Source organism: Bidens hawaiensis, unplaced genomic scaffold, assembly GCF_021521415.1.
Source record: "Bidens hawaiensis isolate Kalapana, Puna unplaced genomic scaffold, B.hawaiensis_p1.1 tig00043404_1, whole genome shotgun sequence".
NCBI lineage: Eukaryota > Viridiplantae > Streptophyta > Magnoliopsida > Asterales > Asteraceae > Bidens > Bidens hawaiensis.
The window spans coordinates 125,588-132,768 of NW_027497683.1; the positions used below are offsets into that span (position 1 = coordinate 125,588).

A 7,181-nucleotide genomic window follows, 5' to 3' on the forward strand; every position below is an offset into this window, starting at 1 on the left:
TGGTGAATAAGATATTGTTTCGAAAAAGATTTAGAAATAAGAGAAATTAAATTTTGGAGAAACAAAAAGTTTGGCATTTTTTTAAAATATTTTTATTATGTTCTCTCACGACCAAGCACTTTATATTCGTGATTAAATAGTTCATCATGTGTGTTAAGGTGAATCCTTACCTTATCTTGAAAGTGGGTTGCTTAATATCTTTTGAGTGTGATGTCTATTATTATATGAATAAAATTTGCAAAAACATGATAAATGACACAGAAAGTTGATGTGAATAGATAAGATGTTTAATTTTTGATTAAACTAGACGAAAATAACACATTAACTTAGTTCAAGGTCGCTTTTATGTTAATGCTCCTAATGATAAATTTTAATCTGCATTGCCATGTTTCTGTAACATGTATCGGGTTTGAACACATCGGAGCGGTGGAGGATGGCCATGCTCTTCACGGTCGATGGGTTGTTTGCCACTTTGCCTTCAAGGTTGGTAGATTTTTTCTTTTGAAAGTTGCATTTTTAGCTCTTTTGTTTTGTTGAAATTTACTGAAAATTGTAGCAGTGTTACAACAAAAACTAGGATCTTCATGCAATCAATCTGTTTGTTTGTTTTTGACAGATTAGCCAAAGGGATTTTGAAATCATGAAAACAGGAGCATATAACACAAAACTGGAAAAGACAACATGATGAGCACACCTTTTGAATAACACAACAATTTTAGTCGTTTAGTCCCAAACAGAGGGCTGATTTGGGAAGCCTGCAGGTAATTTATAATTGCCTTTTTTTTTTCAGTTAATGCGTGTCTAGGTGAGTTAATTTTCTTTGCGTTGTTTATGTGCTTCAGAATCAGAGAAGGAAGTCGAATCTGGGATCTCTCACTTCTATCGCCGTTTGCCAGGTATCTCTCCAACTAGTTATATTAATCGAATCTATTTGCTTTGTTGTTGCTATTAATTACTGTGAACATCGTTTTGCTATCTGAATAGTAGAAGTTATGGGCCAATGATCATATCTCCTCAATTTGTTGCAGTGATAACGAATAAACCAATAAGATATTGATGCTAGTAGTAATTACTTATTAATCATGCCTGCAGGGGAACTCAAAAGTAGTATTCTGTTTGAGTGAGTTTGTACATATATTTGAATCTGTGTGTGTTCTAATTATGTTTCTTATCATCTTGAAATCACCACTAAAGATCTAGATTTTAACTTTCAAGATTAACTTCATATATAGATTGCCTTGTGTGATAGTCTGTTTGAACTCCATGCTTGTGATTGATGGCCAAGAAATATAAAGTTTTTGTTTAGGATAATTTGCTCATTTCTTTTGAAAATTGAAAATTTAAAACTATTGAATGTTGTGTGGTTGGACTCAAATAAAAACATAACCTTTAGAGAGATTACATTATTGTTCAGTTTTCCAATTCTTTCAGGTTCAGGGCAATTCATTACTGTTCTACACGAAGCGCTTCCCGGGCGACACAATGATCAAACTGAATCACTCGGTTTATCATCTTCGATTCAACCAATCAGGTAACAAAATTAAACATTCTGTTAGTATGATTTTGTTCCATTTGATATTTCCAACAATTTACACACTTGATACATCGAATCCGGTTTGATTTGGTTTCACCAAGAAGCTACTTGCTTTTAGCCCAGGAAACATTTAAAAATTGAGTATAAAGTTAGTTTAGATAATTAGGATCTTTGTGAATTTACACAAAGTTGCTATATAATATTTCAAAATAAATTAGTTAGTTTTTAGTTTAATTTTTAGGTAATGAACTATATTAGATATATGATTTACATGGTTTTGTAATGTACTAATTTTTAGTAGTACATTCACTCTATCATTATGAAGTGTTACCCGACCCGCTCAACCAGCTCATTTGCTACCTTTAATATATTTCATCCTAATCATTTTTTTAAGTACATTTTCTTTATCATACTTGCAGGTTCAGGGCAATTCGTTACTGCTCTAAAACAGCTTTCAAACATGAACTCTACGTGACACAATGAAGCCGCCGATTAAACAGTAGCACTCGGTTCATCTCCAATTATCTAATTAGGTAACAATCTCGAATTCCATGTGAGATTACCAATAAATTACACACAAGATACATCGAATCCTGTTTGGTTTGGTTTTAACTTGGAAGTTCTCAAACCGGTTACAAACTGACGGTTATGTTCGTTTTCAAACCGGTTTCTCCCAAATTGGTTTTTGGATAGGATCGGTTTCGGTTTATGCAGTCCCAGAGAGGTTTTGACATGCCCCTTTGCTTTTAGCCCAATCTGTTTTGACATGAATTAATTGATACATTTTCAAAATGGCCTGGATTGACCCGAATTCATTTTGCTTAGAACCCACATGCAAAACCCAGGTGGACACACCCCTAAAATAAGGAAAAATTAAAAATTTTGAAATAAGGAAAAATGAGAAGTTACATATTCACTTAGATTAACGTCACTTTCATGTTATAATCACATGATGATATTAGATTCAATTTTATAGGCTTATTTTATTAATCAGCTGTCTTGATATGTTGTTTAAGCAGTTGACAGTTAATTTTGTTTGTACTAATCGTCAAGCTTTGTCTAGTGTGCTTGAAGGTTGCAATACGAGAAACACGTGAAGAAGTTGTACGGTTTTTGATAAGACGTTGCCACGGTGTGTGTACTTGTTAGTTGTGATATTCTTCGCAGTTGAGAGGTTGTTTGCCTTTGAGGTTGGTACATTTCTTCTTTTGAAAGTTGCATTATTAGCTCTTTTGTTTTGTTGAAATTCAATGAAAATTATCGTAGTGTTACAATAAAAACTAGGATCTTTATGCAATTAATCTGTTTAAATGTTTTTGACAGATTAGCAGGAGAATACAACACAAAACTGGAAAAGACAACAAGGTGTTAAAGAATGAGATGAGCAGACCTTTTGAATAATACAACAGGTTATAATCGTTTGGTTCCAAACAGAAGGCTGCTTTGGTTTAGCCTGCAAATACTTTATAATTAGCTTCTTTTTTTGTTTTTTCTTTTCTTTTTTTCAGTTAATGCGCGTCTAGGTGAGTTAATATTCTTTGCGTTGTTTATGTGCTTCAGAATCAGAGAAAGAAAGTGCTGCTGGGATGTGGTAACTAAGTCGAATCTCGGATCTCACTTCAGTGTTCATTCGCAGTTTGCCAGGTATCTCTCCTACTAATTATATGAATCGAATCTATTTGCTTTGTTGTCGCTATTAATTACTGTGACAATTGCTTTACTATCTGCATAGTTGTCAATAGCGGTGATAGCGGGCGCTATAGCGCGCTATGTAGCGATGCGGCTATAGGCCGCTATATACTAAATATCGGTCATTTAGCGTGATTATAGCGGTATTTAGGGTTTTTATTTTATTTTTATTTTATTTTTTAATATAAAAAGTTGTAGAAACCTATTTTTAAGGCTTGTTTATCGACCAAACATCTGCACCTTCAACAAGTTCCACCGTAAAAGCTTATTTTGTGCATATAAAGCCTAATTATTTGCTTAAAAAATTCTACTTCTTTATCGCTAAATATGAAATAGCGGTCGCTATTTACCGCTATTCGCTATGTAGCATATAGGTGACCCGTCGCTATTTACCGCTATTCGCTATTGACAACTATGACTATCTGAATTGTAGAAGTTATAGGTTCATGATCATATCACCTCAATTTTTGCAGTGATAACCAAATAAACCAATAAGATATTGATCCTAATCATGCCTGCATTGGAACTCAAAAGTAGTAATCTGTTTGAGTGAGTTTGTACATATATTGCTCAAAAGTGAGTAATCTGAATTGTAGAAGTTATTAGTTACTAATTACGTATGTTTCTTATCTATCATAAAAGCACCACTAAAGATCTAGATTTCAACTTCCAAGATCAACTTCATGTATAGATTGCCTTGTGTGGTATTCTGTTTAAACTCCGTGCTTCTGATTGATGGCCAAGAAATATTAATCTGTTTTGGATTTTGGTCATTTCTTTTGAAAATTGAATATTTGAAACTATTGAATGTTTATTTGTTGTTTATGTTATGTGTGGTTGGACTCAAATAAAACTGAATGCTTTAGATACATGACTTACATGGTTTTGTAATGTACTAATTTAAGTAGTATATTCACCCGATCATTTTGAAGTGTTACCCGACCTGCTCAATCTGTTCATTTGCTACCTTTATTGTATTTCATTCTGACTATTATATTTCATTCTTGCAGGCTCAGGGCAATTCGTTACTGCTCTAAAACACCTTTCCGACATGAACTCTACATGAAATACCTCCCCGTGACACAATGAAGCTGCCGATTAAACAGTAGCACTCGGTTCCTCATCTCTGATTCGTCTAATCAGGTAACAATCTCGAATTCCATGTGAGATTACACACTAGATACATTGAATCCTGTTCGGTTTGGTTTCAACTGAGGAGTTCCCAAATCGGTTACAAACTGACGGTTTTGTTCGGTTTAAAACCGGGTTCTCCCAAACCAGCTCTGGATAGGATCGGTTTTGGTTTATTCAGTCCCAAAGAGGTTTTGACATGCCTCTCTGCTTTTAGCCGAATAAACACTAGATACATTGAATCCTGTTCGGTTTGGTTTCAACTGAGGAGTTCCCAAATCGGTTACAAACTGACGGTTTTGTTCGGTTTAAAACCGGGTTCTCCCAAACCAGCTCTGGATAGGATCGGTTTTGGTTTATTCAGTCCCAAAGAGGTTTTGACATGCCTCTCTGCTTTTAGCCGAATAAACAAATATAATCTGAGGATTATATTAACTAAGATATTCAGGATTTCCATGAATTTAAACATATAATTGTTTTATAATATTTCTAAAACTACTTTTAACTGGATTCCATTTTGGCCTAACTTGTTTGACTTGAATAAATTGATACCTTCTCAAAATGGCCCGTTTTGACCCAAACTAACTTTGCTTGAAACCCGTTTTGACACAAAAGTAGGTGAACACACCCCTGAAATAAGGAAAAATGAAAAATTACACATTCACAGTCTATAGATTAAGTTTCTTACTTCTATAGACTTTTGAGTTTTTTTGTTATCGCATCAGGATTACTGAAGGGCGTTCTTGACTACACAAAGTCTTCCGTGGTAATAAATCTTTAAAAACTTATTAAAGCAATTAGTTTTTGGCAAAAATGATTGCACCTTTACGGTTAATTTTAATGATTGTATGGTTAACAGGAATCGGGGGCAACAGGATTTGGTTCATCAGGTGTTCGGGTCTACAGAATATGGGTTGTCATTATCACGGTTTGTCTCCTTTTCGTTCTTTTTATTCATCTCTGCTAGTTATTTTCTTGTAAAAGTTTATAATTTTTTGTTATTTTATTTTCTTAAGAGATTTTAGGGCCACAAGGTGATTGGGTTAACGGGGATAATTTCAACATGGGACCAGGTTATCGGGCGATCATGTCAACCTGTGATCGGGTCAACATGGGATAGGGTCGTTACGAGATCGGGCCAAAAGGAACTTGGTCAAGCAGTCAACATTTGCCTTTTTAAGCAACATGACATGACAAGTTAGTTAATTTAGAAAACTGTCAGCTCATATTGTTTTCGTACTTGTCTATTGTGCTTAAATAGTTAAACAGAGTTCTCAACCATTTTCACATGCTTGCAGGTTGCAATACAAGAAGCGCATGATGACGTTGTTTGGTATAGACAGAGAAACCGATGGTGATTGGGTGTGTGCTTTGTTTCATTCACGCATCGATAACACGTTGCGAAGGCGAGTGCACTCATTAGTTGTGATATTCATCATAACCTAAGGTATGGCATCTAATCACCCTATGGTTGTGTTTTGGGTTTCTTGAACTTTTGCAATTGGATCATTGGTGGGATTTTGATTGCATCAAAGTTCTCGCTTTGTAAAATCCCAACAGTGTATCAAAGCCGCTTTTGCAAGGTTCTAGAACTGTGATCCGGGTTAACTTCCGGTTACAAGTTAACCTCGATCAAAGATTTGATTTTTCAATAAAAATCAATTCTCGGATAAAAAAGATTCAAACTTTATCAATCGTAATTGATTAATAATTAGTTTGAAACTTTAATGTTGATTGTGTTGTATAATGTGTTTAAAGCCATACCGTCCCCTTGTGTGTTTGTTTGGTTGTTTTTGTTGGTTTGTGCCTATTTTGGAGGCTTGCGTGTATTTTTCAGTTTTTGTATGTAAGAAGTAGAATAGGTCTTATTTTATGCATTTGAGAAATCAAGACCAAAGGAAGAATGAAGATTCAAGAAAGCTAAGACGGGTCAACAAACAAGAACTAGACATCTGAGAGCTTTGAAGATTGTATTTATTTTTCTGAGAATTTAATTCTCAAAACTTTGACCTTGACCTTCTATAGGCGTTTTGATGGTCGTGTCGGCTCTCACGTCATCAAAACCCTAAATGGCTAAAAACGCATTATTATTTTTATAATCGTGTAGTTGTTTATAAAATAATCACAATAAAATACATAAAATTTGAAATTAAGATTTTAAATGATGATAAGATTTTGAAATAGAAAAGTTATTTTATAAACATGAAATTAAAATGTTATGGATTTAACAAAACCTACTTAATAAGAACTTTTATTTTCAGTTGAGTTTTTAAATTTTTGATCAGCACAAAGGAATTACAATTATTTATCATCTAACCGGCTACTCTAGGACCCCAAATACTTAATATCTAAAACTAAAAAGATAACATGAACCAGTTTTAAACACAAAGTAATTCAACCGAGTCCTTAGCTTTTATTGTTAATCTCCAACCACCCCCTTTCTCGCTTGTACTTTCCGCACTATCGGCCCTTTGAGCTAGTATTCACAATCTTTCAATATCGACTTTTCCATTCCCATGCATTCTGAAATCTTCCAATCATGCGTTAAACAAACTTTTCGTTAGCATGTCTTCCACGTGCTTGTTTGTATCAATATCGATCATATCCATCTCAGCTTTTAACACCCATGAATAAAGTGATGGTATATTTTGATATGCCATCTCTCTTTATCTTTGTCGTTGACTTTCTTTTGTCAACCATGTCTCTTCTTATACTTATGTGGATTCTAATTTCGCCTTTAGCATGACTTTTGTTTAGATTTTCCATCTATAAATGACTCTTCTTAAACTTATGCTTCTGTTTTGCCAAACCCCCCCCCCCCCCCCCC

General features: G+C 34.3%; 1 long non-coding RNA gene across 6 annotated transcripts; it reads left to right on the forward strand.

Annotated features, from left to right (window-relative positions):
• Window positions 1-839: 839 nt before the first annotated feature.
• On the forward strand, window positions 840-6,480 carry LOC143594248 (uncharacterized). Of its 6 annotated transcripts, none has more exons than XR_013146300.1 (8): window positions 840-896; window positions 1,432-1,531; window positions 1,954-2,724; window positions 2,858-2,943; window positions 3,095-3,178; window positions 4,234-4,366; window positions 5,080-5,551; window positions 5,653-6,480. It is a non-coding gene; the product is annotated as an uncharacterized LOC143594248 (long non-coding RNA). The 6 variants fall into 6 exon arrangements; XR_013146303.1 differs by having other exon boundaries at window positions 861-1,531; window positions 1,954-2,067; window positions 2,598-2,724; XR_013146299.1 differs by having other exon boundaries at window positions 861-1,531.
• Window positions 6,481-7,181: the final 701 nt, after the last annotated feature.